At 38.9% G+C, this 18,971-nt stretch overlaps 1 protein-coding gene across 4 annotated transcripts in view; it reads left to right on the forward strand.

Annotated features, from left to right (window-relative positions):
• dag1 (dystroglycan 1) overlaps positions 1 to 18,971 on the forward strand; it is a 363,385-nt gene that overhangs the window by 209,288 nt on the left and 135,126 nt on the right. The gene's annotated exons all lie outside the window — the stretch shown is intronic.

The following is an 18,971-nucleotide window of genomic DNA, read 5'->3' on the forward strand; positions in this document are numbered from 1 at the left end:
GAGCAAGTAGCCGTATAATTAGCAGGAAAATGTACAAGTAGCCGGCTGTTATCGCGAAATAAGCCCCTTCTGCTTCACGTCGGGTCCTGATCACAGTGTCGGTGCTTATTTCTGCAATAACAACCCGCTGCATGTACATTATACCTTACATTGCAAATATATATGTGACCCTGGACAACAATATATTCATATATTCTGAAATGTGAATAAATAAGATTTTTATTGACGTATGAGTCGTTAGAATAGGACGATAACGGGCTGAGATACAATCATTTAAAACTCAGGAATCAGAGAGTGCAAAAAACTAAATATTGAGAAAATGGCCTTTGAAGTTGTTAATCAGGGGTAATGTAGCAGGCCATCCACTCACAAAAATAAAGTTTTTATATATTTAAGGTAGGAAATTTACAAAAAGATCTTCATGGAACATCATCTTTACTTAATATCCTAATGATTGTTGGCATAAAAGAAAAATCGATAATCTTGACCCATACAATGTATGTCTTTACCTAAACATGTTCCAAAGCTACTTGAGACTTAAGGGTTTGCTTTCAAAACACTATAAATCCATTTTATGTAAAAATGTGTTTTCTTTACAGAGAAAGTGGCCAGATGAAAACCACTAGTTTCATTTCTAAGTTTCATATAGCATCTTTTGGTTCTAGTAACATAAAATAATTTAAATCCAGATTTTGATTTAAAAAGATTTGTTATAAAAACTGATTGTATAAAAATAAATTCATTGAATCAATATAACATTATTTTTCCTTATTGAAACTGTTGAAAATTCACAACAAAGTGAGTTGATCCACATAGGACAGTCTCTGAACTCAGTACAATTCTAATCTTACATACAGACACTGACTAAAAATACATTCAATCATTCCAAACATTTTGTTTGTTTGTTGAACACAAAATACAAAGTAGATCAGGGAAACTAGGATGCCGACCGTATTCTGAGCGCAGACATTACTGTTTACAATGCGTTGAATGATGTACTGTAATTGGTTGAGTGGATAAATCGCGTATATTGCGGTTTGGAAAAAAAGGGAGAAAACATGACAGAATAACACCGCAGATATCGCTTTTTGCGTAAAATTAAAAAGTGACTTTTCAATACCGACCTGATACAATGCTGATTTTGTCGGACATTCTAGTTTTTAAATGGCATTTATCGCGTTTTGGAACCAAACTCTTTATATAATAATAGCCTATTATATTGAATACAGTATATACTGTTATATTATGTTTAAATATGTATCATATGCATATAAGTATATAAAATTATATACTTTATTACGTTGTGTGATGTTGTTTTATTATATATAAAAATGCATTAGCCATATACACAGGAACTTGCTGAATTTTAAACTACACATTGTCAAACTTTTGTATTGTTCTTCTTTTTTCAACTGTCAATGTAGCCTTGGTAGCCACACCCTCTAAATTCTCATTATTCTCCTGAGAAATTAAAACTGGCATTGGCAAACCTCATGAGTCACACGGACCTGATAAACAACGTAGTGAAGACAAACACTTTAAGATTTCAGAACGCCTTTTATAGCTACTGCTAGCTCTGTTGCGCTAGCATTTAATAGCCTTGGATAAGTCCATAGTGATCAGTTGCCTAGCAATTAGCTTGAATAAATGAACATATCCAATTTAGACCTGACAAGGTAAAGTTGATTAGAGTTTCTCGTAATTACTAGGTACGTGGCTTAATGTGTATACGGGACAGGCAATGCATTTGAAGAATTAGCCTGAGCTGAGAATAAGAAATGGAAAAGGTCAGGCACTTTGGTGTTGCGTAACAATACTTTTGGACAGATTCACCCTGAGGCTAGATTACCGGGAGCCAAAACACTTTAGCCTTCTTATCTACCACGACCTGTGGGAAATGGTTGGAGAAACCAACCCTTTGGAAATGTGAAATAGTGAATTAGCATGAGTCTTATCTGTTTGTTGGCCTCTAAAAGAGGGAAATCACTTTGGTGAGGTCTCGAGGTCACCGGAACGCATTATGCATGGCATTTGTAATAGCATGCAAATTGCTAGAGTTTCACATTGATATGTGGAACTGAGGCAGGGCGGTGTGACAGTATGCAACAGTGGAAATGTGGCAGAGATGTTGCTTTATTGTTAACACCACAGTAGATATATTAACACGGCTGTCAGTGGGCTGGACTGTTTTACGGTGTTTTATGAATTAAATACAGAGAGGGCTGTTTTCCAAACAAGTCAAGTAGGAGAAACTTGATATGGAAGATCGGGGCCGGATTCACAAAACATTTGTAAAAAAATTGTCTTTTTTTCCATTAGATTTAAATGTAAGACAACATTTAGGATGTTTTGTTCTTTTGCGGAAAAACGTTTTTAAAAGTTTCTCTTAAGAAAAACGTTAGAATTTTAAATTCTTTAAAAAGGAGGTTTTTTAAATATGATCAAAATTAGGTTAGCCTTTGGGCTAAGATGTTTAATAACTTTATTGGGTCATGTTGAGTCAGAAATCGTCATTTTGAATCTTTAAAGAGTTGTTTACGACTACAAAATTTCATATTAAGATAACAATGATCAAGTCTAAACATTAGATTTGCTTATTTTGGGTCTAAGCAACTTGAAATAGTTGTTATGTAAACAGTTAGTACATACTGACATACTTTGTAACTACAATAGAGTGCTTGACAAATTTGTTAGACCACCTGTTATAATGAAGGCAACACTTTAAACATTTTATTGTTATTTGGCTTACAACAAAATGAAAAAACTTAATAGTCGTTATTCACGTTTTTTCAAAAAGTAAGAGCTGGCAAGTGTAATCAAGTGTTAATTAAACTATTAAAACTTGAGTGACTAAGGATGTCTGTGTTAGTTTGTACTACTTGTTAAGCCTTGAGGAACATGAAATAATTATTGAAAAAAATAACAAAATAACAAAATAGATGAAATGAGGCGGATATAATATGAGATATATTAGATAAAATATTAGATTAATTAAAAAATATCATGTTTTTTTATGTTCATTCCAGTTAATATCAATTCAAATTTAGTCGATTTGTTTTGATTTTGGCCATAATAAGTAAAAACATATAGCTTAAAATCTCATTTTGGAACCAGGCTCTTTATTTGTAACGTATTTTTATATTTATAATATGCAAATATATTTGATTTTAACAATAAAATTAATATTAGACCATCTGTCATAATAAAGAAAAACCTGTCCAAAAGTTGTTTGAACACAACATTTCATTATCATTTATTAGGCTAAAAAACAAAATGAAAAGTTGAATAAATGTCTAATAATTTACAGCACGTTAATACTTTTACTACGATATTGCATAGTTTGCAAATGAAAATACCGTTCTTAAAAATGAAAATTATTTGAGGATATCTTCAAAAGAAACTTGAGAATTATACTTTGGAAGGTCTTGGAATCAGAATCAGAAGGAGCTTTATTGCAAAGTATGTTTACAGACAAAGGGAATTTGAATTGGCGACAGGAGCTTAGTACAGAAGAAAGTATAAACATGCTGCAACATGGTGCAAACATAGTGTATATGTACATTAAGATAGGAAAAATGAGAAATTAAATAAAAAACCTACTATACTCTATATACAAAAAATATGAAAAAAGTGAAAAAATATAGACAAAAAAATAAATATATTTTTTAAAGAGTATACAGTATATGTGTTATTTACAGGTATAACCTATTGTTTCTTACAATGTACAGTTTCAAGATGCTATGTGCAATGTGCAAGTGTGCAATGTGATGGACTGTGTGTAGTAAGAGCTTTTAGTTGTTCAGGCTGTTAGAAAGTTATCTTAAGAGCGGTATATCCATAGCTGAGTTTAGTTGTTTATTCTTTCCGAGCAATGTTAGGTGACGATTTGTTTAGTCATATCAACTTGTTGAATTGACAGTTTTATTTTCATACCGATTATATCATCCTTATTCTTTTTAAGGTATGGCCTCCTCAGAATACACCTCCACACGATGCTTCACGGCATGAGTAATTGTAAATCACGGTAACACTATAATAGACTCTGGTCATACCGCCCCCACACCTGCAAAAAACTATCACTCTTATGCTGCAGTTACAGAAGTTTGGTCCACGCGTATCATATCATCAGACTGAGGTCTATTCTTGGCCTTGTAGTCAGCGGGATCCCTAGATAAAAACATGAGCATCTAAAACAAAATTATTCCAGACTTCTGAACCGTGGGATGCACCCGTTCGTGTTCACCCGAACCGCCGCAATCATCCCAGGCAAACCATTGCGAGGAAATAGAAAGCAGTGTGTTGAGACAGTCTGGTAAAGCGGAGGACCTCCCGCTGCCCCCGACACTGCTAGCGACATTTTGCAGAAAGCTGAGGCATATTGAAGGTCACTCTTAATAAAACTCAAAGCAGCAGCTGGGCAGGCCAACGTAAGCACATGGCTCAAGGATGTCTGAATGTCTCTGGCGAGAAATGAAGAGATAGAAAACGGTGAGATCGAAAGAGCGGAGTGATAATGCTACCGCGCTGGGAGGGATTTTCTGAGTGTCTTAAAAGGACAGAGTTCAGCTTAAAAAACCACAGGCGCTAGCATTAGCCTCACGTCAGCAATCTTCAGCACGTGGAGAGCGATGGCTCGATACGTGAGCCATTTTTTGGAACAAACTACAGAAAAGGTCTTGATAGGTCTTGAGGTTATTTTTTGCGATTCACATCATACGAATTCATGTTAATTGTAAAGTAGTTTGGTTAGGTTTTTAGACCAGATTGACTGTCTAATCCAAACTACCTAATCCTCCGTGATCCGCCAGACTGTTAGTAACACAAACGTTCACATCTAATAAAGGTGCTGATGTGCTCGCAGCTCTGCCGGAACATTCTGAAAGCTGAAATGAGTTGGGTCTCTGTTCACGTTCGTATATCTATCAAGGTTTATTTTCTGAAAGCCAGTGGCTGTTTACTTCATAGCCATATGTCAAAACATTTTTATAGGTCTCTGTAAATTATTAAGTAAAAGCTTTGTTTTGTTTTGGTTATCTCTGCTATTGCTTATAGTTAAGTTTAGGGCTCTTCAAAACCCACAAGCCTGCATATTGAAGGTTAACCCGGCAACTGCTAAGCCAACCAAAATATGTTTTTACAGTGTGAAGTGTGAGAGATAACTGAAGATGCTGGTTTAAAATGTGCACTCTAACTTTACGCGATGCCATTTCCTTGTATTTTGTGCTTAAGCAAAAGGTTGATGCCCACTATGAAATAACATCTGTTGGATTAACATAAAAAAAATGTATATACATCGGATGAAGATAATAAAGTTATGTTTACTCTGGATAATTTATCTACGTTCAGGTAACTCAATTTCTGTTTGTTAAACGCACATATTTGTTAACATTTCATATTTTCATTTAACCGTCTCTGTTTTTAGTTAATGTTAAATAACAATTTCTGTTATCTTTAACAAGTTATTAAGTTAACAGAAATTCAGAAAGACAACGCTTTTCTGAACAATGGTAACAAAAAACATTAGACAACATTAGACCCAACAAGTTTACTAAAAGACACATAAATAATACTTCATTTAGAAAATCACTAAATAAGAAATATAAATCCTCTGCAAAATTGTTACAATTATATGTTAACACAACATAAGTCATTGATGTAGTGCCAACATTAATCATTAATTTAACTGAACATGAAATATCATGTTGTGACCAGATTTTACTAAAATTGTGTTTATTTAACTTGATTGGACAAGCAGCAAAAATCTTTTTTTTCAGGTCATTTAATATTTAGTTTTCGTTTTGTTCCTTTTTTATTTACATTTTTTTATATATATATTCTTTTGGATTACATTTTATTATTACGTTCCCAGCTACATTCAGCTGTATGAGTAAAATCTCTTGCCGTTGTGTGTAATCAGTAAAGAAGCTTGTAGATGCAGCAGATTTGTTTACACTATCTGGGATCAAACCTCATTGCTTGCAAAAATAACAGTGCAAGCAGTCGGTTGTAAAGCTCAAATTTAAAAATAAGATTGTATGCAGTATGACAAAGCCAATGTGTCCTTGATAAAGGGTGACATAGCCGCCCAAACTTCATACCTTGAGCTTGTGCCCCTCACCGCAGCCTGACTGACTTCACCCAGCATGACACAGAAACGCCCTTTTTGATTTCCCCTTGGCAGGGACACTTTAATCCCTTTTCAATATGTTATTTTATTTCAAATTAAAAAACCCATCCAAGGCGTGAACCTTTGCTTTTTGTCCCCACAGCAATACCTTGATCTAAACTCGGAACGTGAAGTGACTTTGAAACGAATGCAAGATAACTTCAAATCCTCAGGCAAATGACATGGATCCAGGCATTATAGCAATGTGGTAATAGATTTTACTTGGCTTCCTGCCAATTAGTAGACATAATACATTATATCACAATATTTATATTGTAATGCATTATGGTGTTAATGTGGAATCTGGACTTGTCGTCCCAGAAATCAATGATAGAAAAATATGTTTACTGTTGTTTTCTATTGCTGTTGAAATTTGTATTTTGTTTATATTATAATTTTTTTCTTTTAAGTCGTCAAACTTATAGGCAACATAAGGTTTTCAACCAGATTTTGTAAAAACTGTTAAATACCGTGATAAACCGTGATAAACACTCCAGTGACTATCACGGTATTGATAAGTGTACAAATATACACAATAAAGATACATTTATTACTTCAATTGTTTCTCTTAGACTAGCAATGAGCTGTCAAATTTCTTCCAAGAAACAGACGTTAGCAATCTCAAATATCTTCTCAAAAGTTTCAGAAGAATTTTTAACCATGCCTCATGCCCAAAAGTAAGTATGATCTCAAAGGTTTTCTATCAAATGGTTCGAGGGCAAAATTATATGAGCTATGTCCTCCACGTAAATTGTTATTCTATCCACACAATTGTTTAATTTGCATCTATTTATACTTCTCCAACATTCATTTTATTGAGAATTCCTATTTGAGTTGATACTCCACTGAAATGTAACTGAGATGTCAAAAATAGCCTCCTGAGCTAGGAAAGAGCAACCTCCAAGCATTTTTCTTCCAAGGGGGTCGTTTGCGTTCCTGTCAAAATTTCCCCCGTATAGCAGTCAAAGAACACTCCTGCTCAGCAAACCCACACACTACAGGACAGAGTTTAGTCAGAGAAATAAAAGGGAAAAGCAGCTCTTAAAAGCCAGAGCTATCTCTTCCCTCTCTCCTCTTTTATCTTTCCACCCCTCGGTTCTGCCCAAGAGCTGTCGGCGACTTCTTAGTTCCTCTCCTACTTTTCTGCTCTGGCGTACCGATTGTGTTGAAAAGAGCCCTGTGACCAGAGGGGTCTTAACTATTTCTCAGAACATACATTAAATATTCATGGCATTAGCATATGCTCTCTCCAATACTGATTTAATTGAAAACATCTCTTTAAAAATGTGAAGATGTGCCCTTTGTGCTCAGAGACACAGTCTGCGGCTAATTTAAAGCCACTTGGCCTTTTAAATGGCACATTTTAGTGGAGAACATGGAAAGTGCTAGACCACCTTGTAGTCGGAGATGAGAAAAAAACGAAGAGATGTTTGCGACTTCTTGCCCTAGTATAATTGTACACACGTGTACTGCACGTGCAAATGTACCAAAGATTTCAGTGTTGTTTGGTTTCTCAAGGAGATGTTTTGCCACCCAGTCAAGAACGTTCTGGATATTGTCTTTTTTTGCATGAAGGTATACTTAAAAAAGGGCTTTTAACAGGCTTTCGAGATGCCATCAAATTACACCTGATGTTCTAACAACCGCTCCATGGATGTAAACTATTTTACATAATCGCTTGTCGGTATGAGAATCGAACAAAAAGTATGAGTGTTAAAAAAACAGAGCTGATGCCCCTCCCCTAACCCCGCCCCTAAACCTAACATCGCATGAAATCAAAAACGTACAAATAAGATTGTGCAAAGAAAAAGCCGCTTTGTGAAATAGTTGCATATTATAGTGAAATTGTATTGGAAAAATCATGCAAATATTTCCATTTTATGCTTTTGGCAGACGCTTTTATTCAAAGCGAGTTACACAGTCTATCAGAATGAGATTAAAACGCATCAAATATATCATTTTTATTATTTTTTATTCAGATCCGGATCTTGTATTTCCAACTTCAAGCTAAGTCATACAATTTTATATAAAAGTAAAATGAAAACACACACAAAAAAAGTAAAACGGCATAAAAAAGTATAAAAAACAACAACACTCAATTAAAACAATTATATATATACAGTAAAATAAAATAAATACTAAAATAAATGAGCAGTAAGATGAAATGCAAACAGTAACTATTTTATTTAAAAAATGTTATTGTTAATTTTTTTATTATGTGTTAATATTTAACTATACATGAAAGATTTAAAAATAAAATATATACAAAATGATCCCAGAAGTGCTTCTGGCAAAGAGGTCTATAGTGACTGATGTGTTTATTTAAGAAAAGGCTGTATTTTATTTATTTATTTAAATATGGACGAAATTGTGTTGGTTTATGGATTAGCCTATTATGAATTCTGGTTGGCAAACCATTGGTAGAAACAATCCAGCATTTTGGGGGTGAAAGAACCCAGCATAGGTCAGTGTATAACCCCACAACCCTTGGTTTTGTCTATATCCTACCCATGCATGTATTGACAACTTGTTTTTGTACCTGTCTGTGTGTTTAGCGACCATTTTAGTGAAATCGTTTTTATTGTTGATTTATTTTGGTCTCTTCCTAATGTATGTTGTCCAACGTAGTGTTATCATGAGGCACTACTTTAACCAGATTGACAGCAGATCAGATTCTGTAACAAGCTTTCCTGTGGCTCAGTGGTTATAGCGTGGCGCTAGCACCGCCAAGGTCATGGGTTTGATCCCAGGGGGTTGCACATACTCAGATACAATGTAAAGTTTAATGCAATGTAAGTCACTTTGGATAAAAGCGTCTGCCAAATGCATAAATGTAAATGTAGATTCACATACTAATTATCATAATGTAAATCCATCTTCATAGAAGCTTTAACCTTTATACCTTATTAATAAACCACAATTTTAAGATGAAATATATCTGTTTGCACTTCCAGTAACCATTTTTAAATTGCAGATTAGACTAAATAAAGTGCAAGGGAAATGCATTAAATTCTCATCCTTAGAAATGAAAAAATAATTGTATTTACCTCTCAGACAGAAGCACATGTAAAGCTTGGGAGAAGCTGTCGCTTTAAGGATGAGCAAATGCTGCGAGTTAATTTAATAAAATTCGCCACCCTCACACTGGGGAAATAACAGAGGCGTGAGGTATGTGATGTTGTCACTGTTAAATGTTCCTCTGTGTTTGGCAGAACGGGACAGCTAATAACGCCTCTGGAGGTGTTGGGGTACTGTGAGCAAAAAGCACGCGAACAAGCAATCCGAGGGTCTTTTCCATCGGTAAAAACAGCATTTGTGTCTCCATATGTGCCCTGATAATGAATTCTATAACATAAAGACATGAAGACTATAACATATCTAATATGATACTGTATGATGAAGAAATAAAATAAAATGTAATACCACAGGTCAAATGTTGACCTTTTTTGTTGCCCTATCACAGTTACCGTGACTTCTACATTGCTACTCTATGTGACAGAGTTGTTTGTCCGGTAGCCTGTCAAAGCAAGGTCTCCTATTATCTGTGCACTCCATATTTTATCTCCTCCCCCCCATTGTAAGCTTTTCAATTACCGGTCTGTCTCAATTACGCAGCATGTGTAGAATAACAGTCTTAATAGCTGCCTTGTTAATTGATTTGAACAGTGGATGGAGCAGAGCAGAGGTCTATCGGGAAACTCCTGCGGCAGAGGAGACCCGATGACTGACAGCTGGAACAGAGAGAGGGAGAGAGAGAGAGAGAGTTTGTGGTTGAAAGCTCCGAGCTGTGTCCTGTCTCGGTACCGACTGATTAGTGGTTTCATAGCTGCGGGTTTTAAAGGCATTGCAGAGGTCAGGGATGGGTCATCGACAGGTGCTGTTTGATATTTGACTTCAATCTGAGAGGAAAGGTGCAGGCTTGCTGCTATCATATCCAACCATAACTGGAAAGAGATTGTCTGTGTGTGAACGAGAGAGAAAATGTGTTAGTTCACTCAAAAATAAAATGTCTGTTGTCATTTATCCACAGCCGTGTGGTGCTTAACCCTTAAAACGTGAAAGGGGGTTTTAAGGAGTTTTTTTATTTTGTGTACACTCTTTAAAAAATGATGTGCTAATTATTAACACATTGTTTGCGTTATGTTATTTTACACGCTATCTGTTGATTTTGTGTGAAATAAATGACAGGGACAACACAAGTTGAATTAACGGAACACATCTCCATGTTATTTCTGGGACAACACGTTTTGTAACTCGCTGAGCACAAAATGATGTTGTATTTCTACATTTTTTACAGTGTCGAATAGATAGTAAACAGTGATTGATTTATATAACATATACGTTTTTATTATGTGTTACATTTAAGTAAACTGTACTGCCTTGAAACGTGCAGCTTTTTCCCATGCATTATGAATTTCCAACGAAACAGGAAGTTAGGGCGGGGCATGTTGAGTGACTCCTCCTTTAAAGAAAATGTGGGCCACATTCAAGGCCATTGAAACTTTCTCTTATGATATTTTATATTATAAATATAAGTATTGATAATATAAAAAAAAGTATTTTTTCCAAAAATACCCAAAAATACAACTTCTGACCTCATTTTCTCATCCTCAAGTTGTAACAAATCTGTATAAACATTTTTCTCTGTGTTAATCAGAATCAGAATGTTTATAACCTAACAGATCTTGGTCACCATTGACTACAATAGTAGGAAAAATAACAATGTTTGTCAAAAGTGCCCCAGAACTGTTTGCGTAACTACATTCTTCCAAATATCTTTTTTTTGTTCAGAACAAATGTATAAATCAAAATTTCCTACTATGGTAGTCAAAGGTAGCCAAGAACTGTTTGTCATAGGCATTCTTCCATATATCTTTCTTCCTGTTTAACAGAAATGTATGCAGATTTGGAACAACTTGAGGGCGAGTAAAACTTTTTTGAATCATTTTCATTCTTTAAACCACCACTAACCACAAAAAAACTTCCATTTTGATTTCAGGGGGACTTGAAGAAAAGATCTTGTTTAAGAGTATCCTTTTTCAAAATAAATCAGACTTGCAGGTCCGCTCGCTTCAGACTACAAACGCAGAGGCGCACAGATAGCGCTTTCAAACGTTGTCTGCTGTTCAAGGATGTGGCCGGGAGAAAATGAACTCATTCATACCACAACAAAGCTCTCACTGCGTTCTGTCTCGATGATGAGAGGTGTAACGTCCCCAGGCATGAAATAATCTACTCCTTTCCCACCGTAGCCGTAGGTGGCGGGGGATAATAACGGGCCGCGCTGATTTAAGATGTCAGTTTTACAGTGGGAGAACACCAGCTGGCCACAGCCTTTCTGATTATCTGTCTCAATTTCTCTCACATATGCACATACATGATGACATACATGTGATCCTTGCGCTGGCATTCGGAATGGGCCGTTGGACGATTCGGCAATGGCTGGACCGGACGTTGGAAAAAGTAGCATGCAAGTACTTCTCTTCATCAAGGGGCCATACATATACCGTATACACACTTATGCGAAGAGCCCCTGATGGACAAACTGCTATGCCAGGATTTCTATTGTGTCTTCTAGTGTCGTGAATGAACGGCATATCTCTCGTTCATCAAATTACAGCCCAAGTGGTTTATTTAAACAACCACTCTGGTAATAATATGTTTTTCTTTAATGATGGTATTGTTATTCAGTACGTGTATTTGCAGCCTTGCTTATTTGTATGCTTAAAGATCGTCCTGAAATCACTTTTATGCAGGTTTTGTTTTCGTTGCAAAACTGGTTGTAATAGTCACCTCAGCGCTCTGCAGGTGCTGGATAATTAACCTTTCATAGGCAGAGAAAACTAATAAAAGCAACAGTGTGCCTTCATTTGTCTTCAGGCTGTTGTTAAGAGGAAAAACAAAACTTTATAAATATGATTATTTGTGTGTGTTTTAATAGCAGTCTTAAAGGGACAGTTCACCCGAAAATGAAAATTCTCATTTACTCGTCATCTCAGATGTCCTTATTTGATGAAGACTTATTTTTATGAGCTGAACGCACGCTGTTTTTAAAATATGCATCATGTTATATGCATATGCATAGCATTTAAATAATTCAAACAACTCAATCATATTCTAACGTGAAATGCTACGCTTGATATAGACTAATATATTGATGTTATTAAGCACAAAAAACAAGCCTGCCTGAGCACTAAATTCAAGTATGGCAAAAATTTGAATAACTTTAAATCTCATTGGTTCTTGCATGTCTGGTAACAAAATATCATACGACACCTAGTCATGAGATTTAAAAATAACCAGTGAGATTAAAAAATATTAATGGTCATCATATTTGGTTTATATTCTAATATATACAGCTATTAAAAAAATGAAGAGAGTATTAAAATGTTCATTTAATAAGCATTTCTAGCTGTATTGTGACCATTCCAGTCCAGTGTCTGTTGAATTTCAATAAAATCAAACCTCAGGAGTGACACAAAGTCATCCAACAGCAATGTGAAAGTCTGACAGCATGCGGCCACACGGAAACTGTGATAAAATGGTTATCACATACAATATAGTTGTTGAACGTTTCTAACACATTTACTAATATTACTGTTGCATTGCTTAAAAGTGAATATGAACTTGTTTTTATTGAGTATTTGAGGACTGAAACAAAGAGAAAGATATATGGGATAATAGACGAGGAACAGGAGTCAGCAAAGGACCCTGAGCTGGGATCAAAACCCCCGTCATCTAAAGTGTGATGTTAATTCGCCTCTCTTTGTGTTCACATGAATGAGGAAAGTTTGACATAATTATGATAATTATGGGGATATTAATACCTTAAATAGCAATTATTCGTTTGTTTATTTATTTATGAGGCTTTATTGAGACTTTCAGTGAGAGAAAATGGTTTAAAAAAGGGAAATTGGATCGGGACGCATCACAGGCCCGACTGAAACCGGTGTGAACCAGATGAGCACCATGCATTATTACTGTTCCAATAAAAAGTTCTCATTTCATAAACATGAGGAAAAATATTCGCTTTTATCTCAGGCCGGCTGCCATGTTTTCATAAAGTACTTCCTGCCCTAGCTAATCGATACGCTATCAGCAAGGAACTTTTTAAAGTCCACTCGGTAGTCAACTTTGTCAAGCCCCCGGGCTGTGATTTTGAGTTTTATCGACTTATCTTAAATTAGGAAAAAGCAAAATCTCCAAAACTGTTTACCAAGCTTGTTTTTCAACAACGCCTGTCAGATCATCAATAAATTCTAAATTCAACTTCTTGAGCTCAAATCGAGCTAAAAGAAAGTTATATCATACGACCTGATATGCTCGCATACTTGGGACGAGTAGGAACACGTGTGAGCCGCATAGCAATCATCAGTATGGTAACTGACCTCCAGAGATATGATAACAGTCAATGTGAATGCACAGATTTGTAAATTATAATTGCCTGGGGAAGAGCTGAGGATTGGGAATGCTTCAGTACATTCTACCATGGGTGCCATGCACGTCCAGAAAAGTGAAGCTACCGGCTCTTTGATCGTCCCGTGGTGGCTGGCTGCAGTACAGGTCATAAACCCGCCCTCTCCATGTAACCAAAAGAGATAGGAGCCAAACTATAAAATCCAATCAAACTACTGATATTTTTTCCTAAGATGTTTTTTGGTATTTTTGTCCATGTCCAGGTGTTCGTTTTATAAATATGTTTGGTTTAAGTTAGTTTTAAGATGTTATAAAAAAGGAGAGTGGTAACATGATTTGATCGTTTATGAGTCATGGGAATATGGGCAGGACCTTGAAACAGCGCTGCACTTCCTGCTCACTACTGTGCAGATTCTAGCTCTACTCATGATTCCTTCTCCGCATATGCTCAGGCTCCAAACTGACGTTTTTGCGTAACATGTCAGCGCCCATCGTCGGTCGTTTACATAATTATCACATAAATATAAATATGCAAATAACCTGAAATGGTTTAAACCAGTATACAGACAATAAAGATTTGTTTCAATGAAAATTTGCTGATATAGCAAAAAATGGCGAAAAATTTATTTTCGTTTTTAACAGATACTAATTGCATGTGTTTTATTAGTTTTTGTGACTTCCTTTCCTGGTTTTTCACTCCCAAACAGTTTTCCAGCGTATTCGTAACTTTTATATATTTATTTATAGAGGTGCGTAAGGCAACCAAATCTGAATACGAGAGAACAACCTGCAGGAGTTCAATTAATAAATGCGAGCGCAACCGGCGGAGCCGAGCCAACCGTCTGGCCTTTTCATCGAACACGTTTCACTCCCGTAGCTTCGGTCCTCAGTCCCCAGGTCTCATCTGACTTTTCTTTCACCCCGGTTGCCCTCCCGGTGGGTGGAAAGTGGCCGCCTTTTGTTCTCTTTCACGAAATTCAAACGAGTCTCTTCCATTTCTCACCGCGCATTCCCTGGCGCAAGAGCGAGTAAAAATGTCTGATAATTGATTTACGGTCCCCGTGTTTTTGGTTGACACAATATCATAGCCTGTGAGGGGAGAGTGTCGCAAGCGAAAGAAAAATTGGGCGCTTCTCATTTGTGGCCTCCAGGGCGTCGGAGAGCAAAATCTTCATCTCCGCTTTTGGTTTGATCTATGGAGTCGTTTTGTGCTGATCGGGATGTTTTTTGTGTTTCGGGTGGTAGGGAGGAGGGGAGGTGTAATGTTAATCAGCCCCAAAGCTGGATTTGCAAGAATTTCTAAACCAGGCTGGAAATTCAATATGCTGGCAGGTTGTGTAAATTACTATGAGGAACAGGATTTATTACTTATTTATTTATTCATGACGTCCTCCTAAAATGGCTGAGAGGATAAAAGCTAGCCCGCTGCGTTCCTCCTGTCGAAACTTCCAATATACCATATTTATGTCCTTGAGAATGGAGATGGTCAGAATGGCTCTCGTAGGTGTCGCAGGTTTGGTTACCTCATCATATCTTAAAGTATGTATGGTGCTTGCACAATTGTACAGTAACACCTAGAATTTCAGCGTGTAACAGCATTTGCAGTCCATTTTTATTCCATAATGTACATGCAATATTAATGCACGCTATTCACACCATGCAAACTGCAGGAACACAGTAGGTGTATTGTGTTAATATGCTGGAACATCTCCCAAGTCAAATAGTGAGATACTTGCAACTTTGCTTATGCGTTTGAGATGTCTGACGCTTCGGAAAGCTAAACTCACGCCAGTATATTGTGACAGAATATGGCTGGAAATGACTGCAGCCCAGGCCAAGAGAGAAAACTACCCTGGCACATCAGAAGTCCCTCTGTCACTGGAGGAGACTGGTGGCCCACTGCCCGCTTTCTGCCTAGCGGGGTCAAGGCCAGGGGTGGTTGTTCCTCTATGTGCCATGTCAACTGCTCCAATGAGTCCAAAACATATGTGGCATTGACACCTCAGGCGATGCAGAATTGTACAACATTGTTTCTACGTGTTGTTTGACTTGTCAGTCTCAGTCTCACTCAGCCAATAGAATGTGAAATAATCATTATGTTGCTTCAGATTTCAAGCTACGGCCACCAAACTTGGCATAGATATTCAGCCTAGTCTAACTTGAGTTTGCTATATCTTTTCTAACTTATTGGAATTCCAGATTTTTCATCAAGGTCTTTCGAACTCGCTCATGTTTACATTGAAGGAATCTTGCAAACACAAATGTGCCAAAATTTGGCAAAGACTGTACCATAAAGACCGAAGACTGACCTTGCTATATGTTAACATTGCACAAATTGACATGTCCCTTACATGTTTAGTGTGAAGTCGTACTTGCAATTCTAATTAATTCTAACAACCTGCTAAACCATCCTAGGATCATGCTAAAATTAAGCTTACTTGAAACCTTCTGACCTAAATTTACTTCAAACTTTCTGGTGAGGCTTTTTCAGGCCAACATAAAGCTTGATTAATTACTTTGTTATTTTGTTTGATGTCAATCTCAATTTTTATGTAACATGTTGCACATAATGTAACATTTACACTTTTACACCAGCACTGTAGATCACCCCTTTTTACTTTAAAGGGGAACTCAGCAAAAAAAAAAAAACTCCTGCCCATAGACAGCAACTTAACTGACATTTGAGCTTTGAAAGTCAGTTGCCTTGCTATCTATGAGCGGGAGTCAGGAAGCAAAATGTATTTTTGTATAAAAAACAAGCAAATACAAAGACATCTTAATTTAAGTGTTTTTAGATTATTGTGATTTTTCTTATTTTTTTAATCATCTCGAGGCCCCTTTGGCAGTGCGCAAACATTTCTTTGAGATGCCCTAGGGGGCCTTGTCCCACCGGGTATAGAAATGCTGATCTATTCCTAACTGTAATACATGTTATGGAGTATAATAAATAAGGAGACAAGAGACGAAGATGCGTCGAGACAGCTTTACACTCCACTTTAATAAATCACATTCTGAACAGCGAATGAGGACAAAAACAACAACGCACATAAACCACCGGAACACAACACTAAAACTAACTCCTCCCTCCCTTAAAGGTACAGTACCTTGGTGAATGTCTCTTCAGTAAACTTGTGGTTCGCTACACAGGCCCCCCCAGAATTCACCCCTAATAAAAAACAGAGGACATTATTGCAAAACCAAACAGATTTAACATTGAAAGCAAAGTCAACGTACAGGGGGGTGGATCAGGCGGCCATAACGGCTTCGCTTAAAAGGAGAAGGACCAGGGGCAGGGCAGGAGTCAGAGGCTGCCGCAGGGGTGCGCCCTCGCTGTGGAGGCTGGGCCAGCTGAAGTGGTTCACCAATATCCACATGAGCAGGCTTGAGACTGTCTATCGCCACCCGCTCAGGCCTGCCACCCACATCCACAATGAAGTTCTTAGTCCCCCCCACCAGGACACGGAAGAGTCCATCGTAGGGGGGCCGCAGCGAGGTACGATGGCCATCGTGGCAGAAAGGGCGGAGCAAAGGCCAATCATGACTCGTGGGAGGCGGTCAGCCCAGTCGCAGCTCGTAAGGCTGGCCCTTAGCGCGGCCTTCATATCATGATGAAACCTTTCGCAATGTCCATTGCTCTGTGGGTTATAGGCTGTGGTATGGTGGACCTTAACCCCCAGGACCTTGGCGACTGCAGTCCAAAGCTCTGATGTGAACTGCGGACCTCGGCCCGAGGAGAGGTCGGACTGTGTACCGAAACGGGCTACCCAAGCCTTAATGAATGCTCGGGCCACTTCAGCTGATGCAGTGGAGGACAGGGGAACCACTTCTGGCCACCTTGTGGTCTTGTCCACCATGGTGAGGAGGAAGGTGTAACCACGGGAGGGAGGAAGTGGGCCCGCCAGGTCCACATTCACATGATCAAAACGTCTCTCTGCTACTTTGAAGGTTGCCAAAGGAGCCTTAGTATGACGGGTCACCTTTGCACACTGGCATGCCACACAGGCAGCAGCCCAGGCCCTGACGTCCCTCCGCAGGCCTGGCCAGACAAACTTGGGCCCCACCAGCTTGGTAGAGGGGTGGGTGGGAAAGGCAGTGGATGGCATTAAAAAACTCTACGCCTCCAGCCAGCAGGTACCATAGGGCGCATCCGAAACCACATCCTCCATGAACAGCGCCGTAGGGGCTGTCATGTAGGCTTGCATCTCAGCATCTGCGGTCTGATCAACAGCCATAGTAGCATAGTCGAGGCCTTAGTGGACGGACCCAGCAACAGCCCGGGAGAGGCAGTCGGCGACGAAATTGTCTTTACCGGGCACGTGCTGAATGTCAGTTGTGAACTCGGAGATGGTTCTGAAGACTTCGCCATTGCAAACGTCAGCGGTTTGTGGTCCACGAAAGCCGTGAAACGGCGGCCCTCTAACAAGAAACGGAAATGACGGGGGGCGAGGAAAAGACCCAGGAGCTCCCTGTCAAAGGTGCTGTATTTCCTCTCGTTGTCACGGAGCTTCCTGCTGAAAAAGGCCAGCGGCTGCCAGGCTCCACCCACCCACTGTTCACACACAGCCCCCACGGCGTAATCAGAAGCGTAAGAAGTAAGAGCAACGGGGGCGGTCAGAGACGGGTGTGCCTGCAGAGCAGCGTTGGCCAGCGCGGTTTTGGCAGTATCAAAGGCATCAGTCATCTCTGTCCGCCGGCCTCCCACCCCGCAAGGCGTCGTATAAGGGTCGCATGAGTTGGGCCGCATGGGGAAGGAAACGGTTGTAGAAGTTTACCATACCCAGAAACTCCAGCAAAGACTTCACAGTCCGTGGGCGTGGGAAACTGGCGATGGTGTCCACCTTGGCAGGGAGGGGAACGGCCCCTTGCGGGGTGACGTTGTGGCCGAGGAAAGTAATGGACGACCGGCCAAACTCACACTTAGCCGGGTTGAGAATGAGACCATGCTCATTGAGCCGGCCGAATACCTGCCTGAGATGTGTCAGGTGGGCGTTTGCGGACGGGCTGGCTACGAGAATGTCGTCCAAGTAAACAAATAGGAAAGGCATGTCCCTCAGCACAGAGTCCATAAGGCACTGAAACGTCTGCGCTGCACCCTTGAGGCTGAAAGGCATCGGCAGGAATTCGAAAAGGACAAAGGGTGTGATGACTGCTGTCTTGGGGACATCCCGTGGGTGGACAGGCACCTGGTGGTAACCGCGCACAAGGTCCGCCTTCGAAAAGATGTTGGCGCCAGCTAGGTGGGCAGAGAAATCCTGTATGTGCGGCACTGGGTATCGGTCGGGGGTGGTGGCGTTGTTCAGGCGACGGAAATCATCACAGGGACGCCAATCGCAATCAGCCTTGGTCACCATGTGTAGGGGGGAGGCCCACGGGCTGTTAGAGCGGTGCA

The sequence above is a fragment of the Triplophysa dalaica genome, chromosome 10, assembly GCF_015846415.1.
Source record: "Triplophysa dalaica isolate WHDGS20190420 chromosome 10, ASM1584641v1, whole genome shotgun sequence".
Classification (NCBI taxonomy): domain Eukaryota; kingdom Metazoa; phylum Chordata; class Actinopteri; order Cypriniformes; family Nemacheilidae; genus Triplophysa; species Triplophysa dalaica.